This window comes from Salmo trutta, chromosome 6, assembly GCF_901001165.1.
Source record: "Salmo trutta chromosome 6, fSalTru1.1, whole genome shotgun sequence".
Classification (NCBI taxonomy): domain Eukaryota; kingdom Metazoa; phylum Chordata; class Actinopteri; order Salmoniformes; family Salmonidae; genus Salmo; species Salmo trutta.
The window spans coordinates 43868669-43879489 of record NC_042962.1 but is presented as its reverse complement, the minus strand read 5'-3'; positions in this window follow the sequence as shown (position 1 = coordinate 43879489).

Below are 10821 nucleotides of genomic sequence, written 5' to 3'. Positions count from 1 at the left end.
CAAGAACCTGGTCAAAAGTAGTGCGATATATAGCGAATAGTGTGCCATTTAGGATGCACACTGAGTCTCTGGAGCTTGGCACTATGGATCCAGCAGGACTACTACTGGTCTCCTCCAGCCCTCAGGATGACCAATCACTAATCACACCTTGACCATCGCTGTTATACCAGGAACTTTCAACTCTTGACCCTGCTCCCATCCTCTTGCACAGGACTACAATGGTTTGTAACTAGTAACCACCACTTCACACAGAGCACATGTTACTGTAGGTTCATTTCTCTGGCGGGGTAAACACTCAACACTCTCATTGGAATTTAAAGTAGATTATTATTAAGCCACAATATTGATGTGATTTCATAATGGTTGATCTTTCAATCAATTTCTAAAGGGTGGTTTTTAATCTGTATTGTCTTTTGCTACACATTTTTTCTACAGAAAGTGGCATAGTACTCATTTTTATGGCTTTTTTTTCACTAAATATATAGAGATATATATTTCAAATGAAAAATGTACAGAAACTTGATTTATGAAGTGCATTATATTATACGCAATCACTTCTGATTTCTATTTCTATCCCCCTTAAGTGTTTCTGTGCTTAAAATCTCTTTTTGACTGCTCTGCTTTGTACTTTTTGCTTGCCAAAACAGTTAGGTGCTAGCCTAGATCAGTTGTTCTACACAAAAGTATCATCATTTCAGAATAAACCCCCTTTGGTTAGTTTCCTCTATGTTCATTTTAGGACAAAATGCGTGCCACAAAAATCAGAATAATAATTACATAATGTATCCAACAAGGATCTTTTCTCTTTGTTTTCTGAAAATTTAAATGCAGAATTACCTCACGACATGGTCTCTTTATTTCATTTGTTTTAACCGGCACTAACGGAATGAACAATTCTTTTGAGGAATTCAATTTGATGTGATGGTTTAAATGGTTTGGTACTCCATTTTGAAGCTTGTGAACTAATCAAGCCTTTTTGTCCTTGATTTGCTCATAAATATATTTATATTGGTTGCTGTGTTTTGCATTTTCAATGACACCCTTATCAATCAAAAGCTCAAACTCTGGAGCTTTTAATCTTTATACATTCTTCCTCTTCATGTAACGGTACTGTGTTTTCAGTGCAAGATTTTGTATTTTGTATGTTTTGTGAATGCAGATGAAATGTTAATAGTATTATTTGCGTAGTTAAATGGTCACACTGGTCTGTGACGGTACAGATTGACAAGTTCTGCACATCGATGCCTCTATTAGTTGTTGTCTTTACACCTGTTGGTTCGTATTAACTCAATAAAATGGCTGACAATTCTAAAGTGCCTCTGTCAGGCAGTGTGCAGCTTTCATGGTCGGAATTTGTGTTCCGTGATTCTACATTCACAGACATTATTAAACATAATTTGTCTCAGTATGGCCCTACACAAAGGAGCATAGTGAAAGAGTAGCCTAGGCTACAATGTTTTCTGGGGAGGAGGTATTAGACTCTTGGGCTAGTGGCCAGTTGGCTTGTTTGCTAATTTAAGGCATTCCTAAGCATTTGCATCAGGCTGATTCATGAGATCAATCTCATACTGTAGATGAATAACACAATTAATTGTAGACTTGCAAAAGGAATCAATTTTTTTGTTGCATTTCCATAAAAAAGGTACTTTTAATGAGTTAACTGATTAATGAATTAAGCTAAAACAATTCTGGAATTAATGAAAACACAAAGATATTATAATGAACAACAAATCACAGTAATATATGGATGGATTAAATACTGTATGCAACAGGATCTCACAAACTAATTTCCAGTGTAGACATTCGTCCAACTTGCGCTAAGGTCTAATTGCGAGGCTGCAGTCAAATGTCAAATTATGCAGTCAAAAAGTGAGATTGGGTTGCAGCAACTGTCTGTTAGTTACATTTGACATTTTAGTAATTTAGCAGACGCTCTTATCCAGAGCGACTTACAGTTGGTGCATTCATCTTAAGATAGCAAGGTGAAACGACCACATATCACAGTCGTAGTAAGTCAATTCTTCCTCAATAAAGAAGTTATGAGCAGAGACAGTTAGATGGGTGCAATTTTTTTTTTTTGGGGGGGGGTGAAACAGATGTCTTATTTAAGATACACTTAGAAAAAGGGGTTCAATAAGGAGTCTTGGCCTGTCCCCATTAGAGACCCCTGTTTAATTCCAGGTAGAACTATTTGGGGTTTCATGTAGAACCCTCTGTGGAAAGGGTTATACGTGGAACCATAAACGGATCTATTTGGAACCAAAAGGGTTCTTCAAAGTGTTCCCCAATGGAAACAGCCGAAGAATCCTTTTAGGTTCTAGATAGCAACTTTTTATTTTTAAGTGTAGGGTTTCAGACATTTTCGGAAGATGGACGGGGACTCTGGGGTCCTAGCACCAGGGAGAAGCTGCTTCCACCATTGGGGTGCCAGGACATAGAAGAACTTTGACTTGGCTGAGGGGTTGGAAAGCCAAGTTGGGATATAAGATTTGACCAGAGCCTGAAGGAAGGGCAGTTCCCCTTGCTGCTCAGTAGGCAAGCACCATGGTCTTGTAGTGGATACAGCTTCGACTGGAAGCCAGTGGAGTGGTGACATGGGAAAACTTGGGAAGGGTTGAAAACCAGATGAGCTGTGGCATTCTGGATAAGTTGCAGGGGTTTGATGGCACAAGCGGGGAGCCCAGCCAACAGATAGTTGCAGTAGTCCAGACGGGATATGACTAGTGCTTGGATTAGGCCCTGCGTCACTAGTTGTTTGAGTTCATGGGAGGCCTTGGTTTATCTGAGTTCAAGTGATATGAGAGTGGCTACCCAAGCCAAGGTATTACACATAGTTAAGTAGAAGGATGTTTAAATATATGAAACTTTCTCTGTACCCAATATTGAAGGTAGAGCTCTCATTAGAGCCTAGCAAAGGGCACTGCAGCAGTTGAATCAATGTAATTTCCATAGCTCTGATCTAAATGTGCCACCCCCTCTATCAAAAGAGAGGAGGATGAAAGAGACAGAGGGGGAGCAAAAAAGAGGAGAAGAGTGGCCAGACACCACTGCATTCCTAAACGTATAGATCACGTCTATTTTTGTGTAACTGTGTCCTGTCGCACCTTTTTATAATAATAATGGGGTTAATTAATTAAACTAAATCTATGATAATTATTCCTCCCTAACGGAGACAGACTCCCCATGGTGACGGAGGGGCACCTTCAGTTCCCTTCTTCCTGCTTCCATATGAGTCACCATGGCGATGAACATTCCTTCCTGCCCGTCGCCTGGTTACAGCTCAATGGCCTTCATCGTGCGTGCTCAGAGAGAGGGTCACGCCATTGTCTGGGGTTCGACCCTCTGCTTGTGAATCATGCATAAACCAATGAATGCCCATGAGACACTAAGGCCAGCCCAGACCATACACAGTGTATTGGGACATTGAGGATGGCTGTGAAAGAAATCCTCACGCAAATGCAAAGTACAAATGCAAAGCAGGCCTACAATCATCACTTTCTCAGATAAGCTTCAATTCCTCAGCTTGGGACAGGGAAGTGGTTTAGTTTCCCAGGCCCATGTTTCACCTCATGTGTTCTTTAATTTCTCAAACTGTAAATGAACTGTTGTTGTCTAAAGAGGTGCCTAGGCTAGTGGGTTTTGTAATGTAGGATGCCCTTTTGAGGTAATGATGATGTGATCATTAGTCTAACGATGGAAAATGTTGTGAGCTGAGGGCGATGCTTGTCCCATTTACTAAATGTTGTTTGATTTCATATCCTGTCTCCCTGGGATCATGAATAATCACCTCTGTCCCTGACTCCTTGTGTGTGTGTGTGTGTGTGTGTGTGTGTGTGTGTGTGTGTGTGTGTGTGTGTGTGTGTGTGTGTGTGTGTGTGTGTGTGTGTGTGTGTGTGTGTGTGTGTGTGGTTGTGTGTGTGTGTGTGTGTGTGTGTGTGTGTGTGTGTGTGTGTGTGTGTGTGTGTGTGTGTGTGTGTGTGTGTGTGTGTGTGTGTGTGTGTGTGTGTGTGTGTGTGTGTGACTTTATAGGGAGGGAGAACATATTGGCTGAATGTGCTGCATTGATGATTTGCTGTCTCCATGGTAACCTCTCCATATAAACACTTGCCAAGGGAGTGAGCTTGCCTCTGTCTGAGAAGAGGGGGAAAGCACTTGAGCTTCTACTGCCAACAGCCTGACACTGAGGGAGAGAGAGGGGGAGGGTCTACGCACTCTACAACACTACACACAGTAATCATCTTACATCCTGTTGATTTCAATTCAATGTTACTACAATATTCAACAATATTTTATCTGTGCAAAATAAATAACCTAACCAGGAAACAAAAGCCTGCTAACCTAGTTTCAGATGAAACCAGTGTAGACTAGTTACAGTAGTCTTACTCTCTAGGCCTGGTCATATAAAAATGATGTCCTAAGCAGTATAGCAAATGGCCTTGTTTTTACTTTTCCTGTTCACTTTCTCACTAATGTCCCATGGAGTCTTGTAGATATCTGTATATCATACTGTCAGGTGTCAGCACACGAGAGTAAGAGGACAGGAGGGAATGGCCAGGACACCCATGGCACAAAGGGGACACTCTTAAAGTAAAGGTCTCACTGGTTCAGCAGCGAAGGGAGACTGGCACTCTCTCTCCCTCTTACTCTTCCTCTCTCTTTCTCTCTCTGTCTGTCTCTCTCTCTCTATCTCTCCAATCCAGGCTGCATCACATCCGCCCGGGATTGGGAGTCCCATAGGGCGGCGCACAATTGGCCCAGTGTCGTCCGGGTTTGGCTGGGGTGGGCCGTCATTGTAAATAAGAGTTTGTTCTTAACTGACTTGCCTTGTTAAATAATGGTTACATTTCTTGCATTTTTTTATAATCAATAGGAGGTTATTAGACAATCCCCTCTTCTAACCTCTCCAAATGAGAAAGTGATTATTATACCAGGAGTGCTGCAGTAATTGTTTCTTAACACATGACTGGAGTTTCATTTAGCCTACAGAAGATTTCTGCCATACAGTCATTCGAAATAGGCTGTTCTGTGTTTTAGGCACAGAATGAAATTGTATTGCATTGTAACTCTACGGTTTTAACCTTTATCGTTTCTTAAGTCCGAGCTCTGAACTAAGTCTACTGGGTGTTGCTATTCTCCATTGAATGCATCCTTGTTGTGTCTATACCTTGACACGTTTCCTTTCGTCTCAGGAACACTTCAAGGCTCTTGAAATGGCCAGTGCCTAGCAACAGAATGGGTCCCATGTGTTCAGATGTGTTGAGTGGTCTGCTTTCCATTTCAATATGTATATTATTCTAATCCACACACCATTTCAAGCTCCTCTAAGAAATGGTGAGTACGTGACAGGCTGCCACGTTTGATTTAATCTATAAACAAATACACTGCTCAAAAAAATAAAGGGAACACTTAAACAACACATCCTAGATCTGAATGAAAGAAATAATCTTATTAAATACTTTTTCTTTATATAGTTGAATGTGCTGACAACAAAATCACAGAAAAATAATCAATGGAAATCCAATTTATCAACCCATGGAGGTCTGGATTTGGAGTCACACTCAAAATTAAAGTGGAAAACCACACTACAGGCTGATTCAACTTTGATGTAATGTCCTTAAAACAAGTCAAAATGAGGCTCAGTAGTGTGTGTGGCCTCCACGTGCCTGTATGACCTCCCTACAACGCCTGGGCATGCTCCTGATTAGGTGGCGGATGGTCTCCTGAGGGATCTCCTCCCAGACCTGGACTAAAGCATCCGCCAACTCCTGGACAGTCTGTGGTGCAACGTAGCGTTGGTGGATGAAGCGAGACATGATGTCCCAGATGTGCTCAATTAGATTCAGGTCTGGGGAACGGGCGGGCCAGTCCATAGCATCAATGCCTTCCTCTTGCAGGAACTGCTGACACACTCCAGCCACATGAGGTCTAGCATTGTCTTGCATTAGGAGGAACCCAGGGCCAACCGCACCAGCATATGGTCTCACAAGGGGTCTGAGGATCTCATCTCGGTACCTAATGGCAGTCAGGCTACCTCTGGCGAGCACATGGAGGGCTGTGCGGCCCCGCAAAGAAATGCCACCCCACACCATGACTGACCCACTGCCAAACCGGTCATGCTGGAGGATGTTGCAGGCAGCAGAATGTTCTCCACGGCGTCTCCAGACTCTGTCACATCTGTCGCGTGCTCAGTGTGAACCTGCTTTCATCTGTGAAGAGCACAGGGCGCCAGTGGCGAATTTGGCAATCTTGGTGTTCTCTGGCAAATGCCAAATGTCCTGCATGGTGTTGGGCTGTAAGCACAACCCCCACCTGTGGACGTTGGGCCCTCATACCACCCTCATGGAGTCTATTTCTGACCGTTTGAGCAGACACATGCACATTTGTGGCCTGCTGGAGGTCATTTTGCAGGGCTCTGGCAGTGCTCCTCCTTGCACAAAGGCGGAGGTAGCGGTCCTGCTGCTGGGTTGTTGCCCTCCTACGGCCTCCTCCACGTCTCCTGATGTACTGGCCTGTCTCCTGGTAACGCCTCCATGCTCTGGACACTACGCTGACAGACACAGCAAACCTTCTTGCCACAGCTCGCATTGATGTGCCATCCTGGATGAGCTGCACTACCTGAGCCACTTGTGTGGGTTGTAGACTCCGTCTCATGCTACCACTAGAGTGAAAGCACCGCCAGCATTCAAAAGTGACCAAAACATCAGCCAGGAAGCATAGGAACTGAGAAGTGGTCTATGGTCACCACCTGCAGAACCACTCCTTTATTGGGGGTGTCTTGCTTATTGCCTATAATTTCCACCTGTTGTCTATTCCATTTGCACAACAGCATGTGACATTTATTGTCAATCAGTGTTGCTTCCTAAGTGGACAGTTTGATTTCACAGAAGTGTGATTGACTTGGAGTTACATTGTGTTGTTTAAGTGTTCCCTTTATTTTTTTGAGCAGTATATAATTTAATAGAATAGAATTTTAAAAATCCTGTTAAGTACATTTTTGGTTAAAGACGATATGCAAATCCTGCTTCACAACAGCTTGCGTGTGTGTATGTGTTTCTGTAGATGCGTGTGTGCGTGTGTGTATGTACAGTCGTGGCCAAAGGTTTTGAGAATGACACAAATATTAATTTTCACAAAGTCTGCTGCCTCAGTTTGTATGATGGCAATTTGCATATACTCCAGAATGATATGAAGAGTGATCAGATGAATTGCAATTCAATACAAAGTCCCTCTTTGCCATGCAAATGAACTGAATCCCCCAAAAACATTTCCACTGCATTTCAGCCCTGCCACAAAGGACCAGCTGACATCATGTCAGTGATTCTCTCGTTAACAGTGAGTGAGTGTTGACGAGGACAAGGCTGGAGATCACTCTGTCATGCTGATTGAGTTCGAATAACAAACTGGAAGTTTCAAAAGGAGGGTGGTGCTTGGAATCATTGTTATTACTCTGTCAACCATGGTTACCTGCAAGAAAACACGTGCCGTCATCATTGCTTTGCACAAAAAGGGCTTCACAGGCAAGGATATTGCTGCCAGTAAGATTGCACCTAAATCAACCATTTATCAGATCATCAAGAACTTCAAGGAAAGCGGTTCAATTGTTGTGAAGAAGGCTTCAGGGTGCCCAAGAAAGTCCAGCAAGCGCCAGGGCCGTCTCCTAAAGCTGATTCAGCTGCGGCATCGGGGCACCACCAGTACAGAGCTTGCTCAGGAATGGCAGCAGGCAGGTGTGAGTGCATCTGCACGCACATTGAGGTGAAGACTTTTGGAGGATGGCCTGGTGTCAAGAAGGGCAGCAAAGAAGCCACTTCTCTCCAGGAAAAGCATCAGGGACAGACTGATATTCTGCAAAAGGTACAGGGATTTGACTGCTGAGGACTGGGGTAAAGTCATTTTCTCTGATGAATCCCCTTTCCGATTCTTTGGGGCATCCGGAAAAAAACTTGTCTGGAGAAGACAAGGTGAGTGCTACCATCAGTCCTGTGTCATGCCAACAGTAAAGCATCCTGAGACCATTCATGTGTGGGGTTGCTTCTCAGCCAAGGGAGTGGGCTCACTCACAATTTTGCCTAAGAACACAGCCATGAATAAAGAATGGTACCAACACATCCTCCGAGAGCAACTTCTTCCAACCATCCAGGAACAGTTTGGTGACAAACAATGCCTTTTCCAGCATGATGGAGCACCATGCCATAAGGCAAAAGTGATAACTAAGTGGCTCGGGGAACAAAACATTGATATTTTGGGTCCATGGCCAGGAAACTCCCCAGACCTTAGTCCCATTGAGAACTTGTGGTCAATCCTCAAGAGGCGGGTGGACAAAAAAAACCCCCACAAATTCTGAAATACTCCAAGCATTGATTATGTAAGAATGGGCTGCCATCAGTCAGGATGTGGTCCAGAAGTTAATTGACAGCATGCCAGGGCGGATTGCAGAGGTCTTGAACAAGAAGGGTCAACACTGCAAATAATGACTCTTTGCATCAACTTCATGTAATTGTCAATAAAAGCCGTTGACACTTATGAAATGCTTGTAATTATACTTCAGTATTCCATAGTAACATCTGACAAAAATATCTAAAGACATTGAAGCTGCAAACTTTGTGAAAATTAATATTTGTGTCATTCTCAAAACTTTTGGCCACAACTGTATGTTTGCGAATGGGTCTGTGCGTGTGCGTGTGTGGTCTCCATTTTACTCCGGTTTCCCTACTGAAAAAAGCAGTCGTGTTTCAGCACTGTTTCTCCCTCCCCCTGTAGTGTACCCTCTCCTCTGCAGGCAGGCTGTGTCCACTGGACCATAGCAGAGGCAGTACCAGGTACACTGGAAATGGAGTGGAAGACAAAGTCAAGGGACATCTGAGTGTGTGGGGTCGATTTCAGAGAAGGAGAAATGTCAAACCTCGCTGAACGTAGAACTAGATAGAGCAGAAGTTAGAACATTAAGTGTATCCTCATTTAGCTGTTAATCAGGCTTTCAGGTGTAATATACAGAAACCGTAGGCTACTAAAATTACTTTGTTTGGCACCAAATGTTCTTTTAAAACTAACAATGTACAACATGAATTAAAAGAAAGTTCTGGAATCTTGAAAGTTAAACCAAAAATGACAACTACATTACATAGTAAGATAAGATTTGGCCTACAAAGTGATGATTGCGGTATTGGCAGAAACGCTACAAGCCTCCAAGAACGCCAAGCACACTTGGCCTGTGTCATTATTTGCCCCATCAAAACTACAGTAACAACTGTGTCCCAAATGGCACCCTATTCCCTACATAGTGCACTACTTTTGACCACATCCAATGGAGCTCTGGTAAAAAGTTGTGCACTACATGGGGAAAAGATTGCCAGTTGAGACGCAAACTGAGAGAACTGGAAGGAAATCAATGTTGCTGATGCCTCCTTTTGCCACTGAAGCCCTTTACATTAAGCCCTTTACAGAGCTACTGTAAAATGCATGAGCCGGCCTGGCTGGAAGGGTGTCTCAGGTGTCAGGAAGTAGGACTGGTTAAACACCAATTAAGAAGAAGTGACATTTCACATGGAGAGAGAGAGCTAGAGAGAGAGAGAGATAGAGATAGAGAGAGAGAGAGAGAGAGAGAGAGAGAGAGAGAGAGTGAGAGAGAGAGAGAGAGAGAGAGAGAGAGAGTGAGAGAGAGAGAGAGAGAGAGAGAGGGAGCGAGACTCCTATTGTCTTCCTATAGGGAGCTGGATAGGGCAACATTATTTGCAATGTGTTGATTTGTGAAGAGTCTCAGCTTTTTTATTGATCCCAGCTCCCACCACATGCTGCATCAATGAGCCATTCAAGGATAGAAAGCAATTAGTGGGGAACACGGCCCTGTTGAGTCAGTTAGATAGCTAGAAAGGCCACCCTTGACTGCATCCTAATGGAGGGAGCATATCTCTCTCGCTCTCTCTCTCGGGATAAAAGTTTTTGTCTGAAGAAACAAAATATATAGCCTATTAGCCAAAAAGTCTATATGTTGCAGTGTGTGTATTTATGCACAAACTCTTTAGTTACAAAGCATAGGCATACACTAATAGTCCTACCCTAAATTGTCTCATATATGATTAGGAAAGGCTGATTTGAAAATAAAATGCAGCCCTGGCTGAACTGTGATAAATGGAGAAAATATTAATTAGGTGCTTAGTTAATAACCCCTGAGGCAGGCTGTACATTAAAGGTCCCCTCATTAATTTGAAAAACAATAAAACGGCAGCCCTGCCACTTAGTTTGCTATAAAGCTGAAGGATGGAACTGGAAGCCTACTGAGGAGTTGTCCTGACATCTAGTGGTGAATATTTTCAACACATGCATTTTTTTGTAATGTGCTGTAAATGTAGGCCTACGTGCCATGGGTCATTCAATAGAACCTGCCATGGGTCATAAACAAAAGGCAATAGGCTTACCTGGCAACAAAAAAAAGAAAAACACCTGCCAAAAATGTGTGTCTTAACTCCACCTCCTCAATTATGGTGCAGTATTCATGTCATAGGCCTACATATTCTTCATGTTTATCTTTATTTGTATCTGTATGTCATAGCCTACACAGGTGCCAGGAATGTATTTTAATAAATACATTAATGAATAAATAAATATAACACTACAAAGTTTTGCAACCTTGAGGTTTCGTTTCCCTTGGTGCAGGTTGCTTGCCTCTATGCACATGTGGCACGGGTAATGTGAAGTTTCGCCCCTCCATGCTGAAGTCTATAACATTCCTGATTTGTCTGCTACGCGAAGGCGGAGTCTCCTAGTGTAGTAGACTGATATGTGTGCGCAACGCTGAATGGTAACCACTGTGGCAACCTTGTG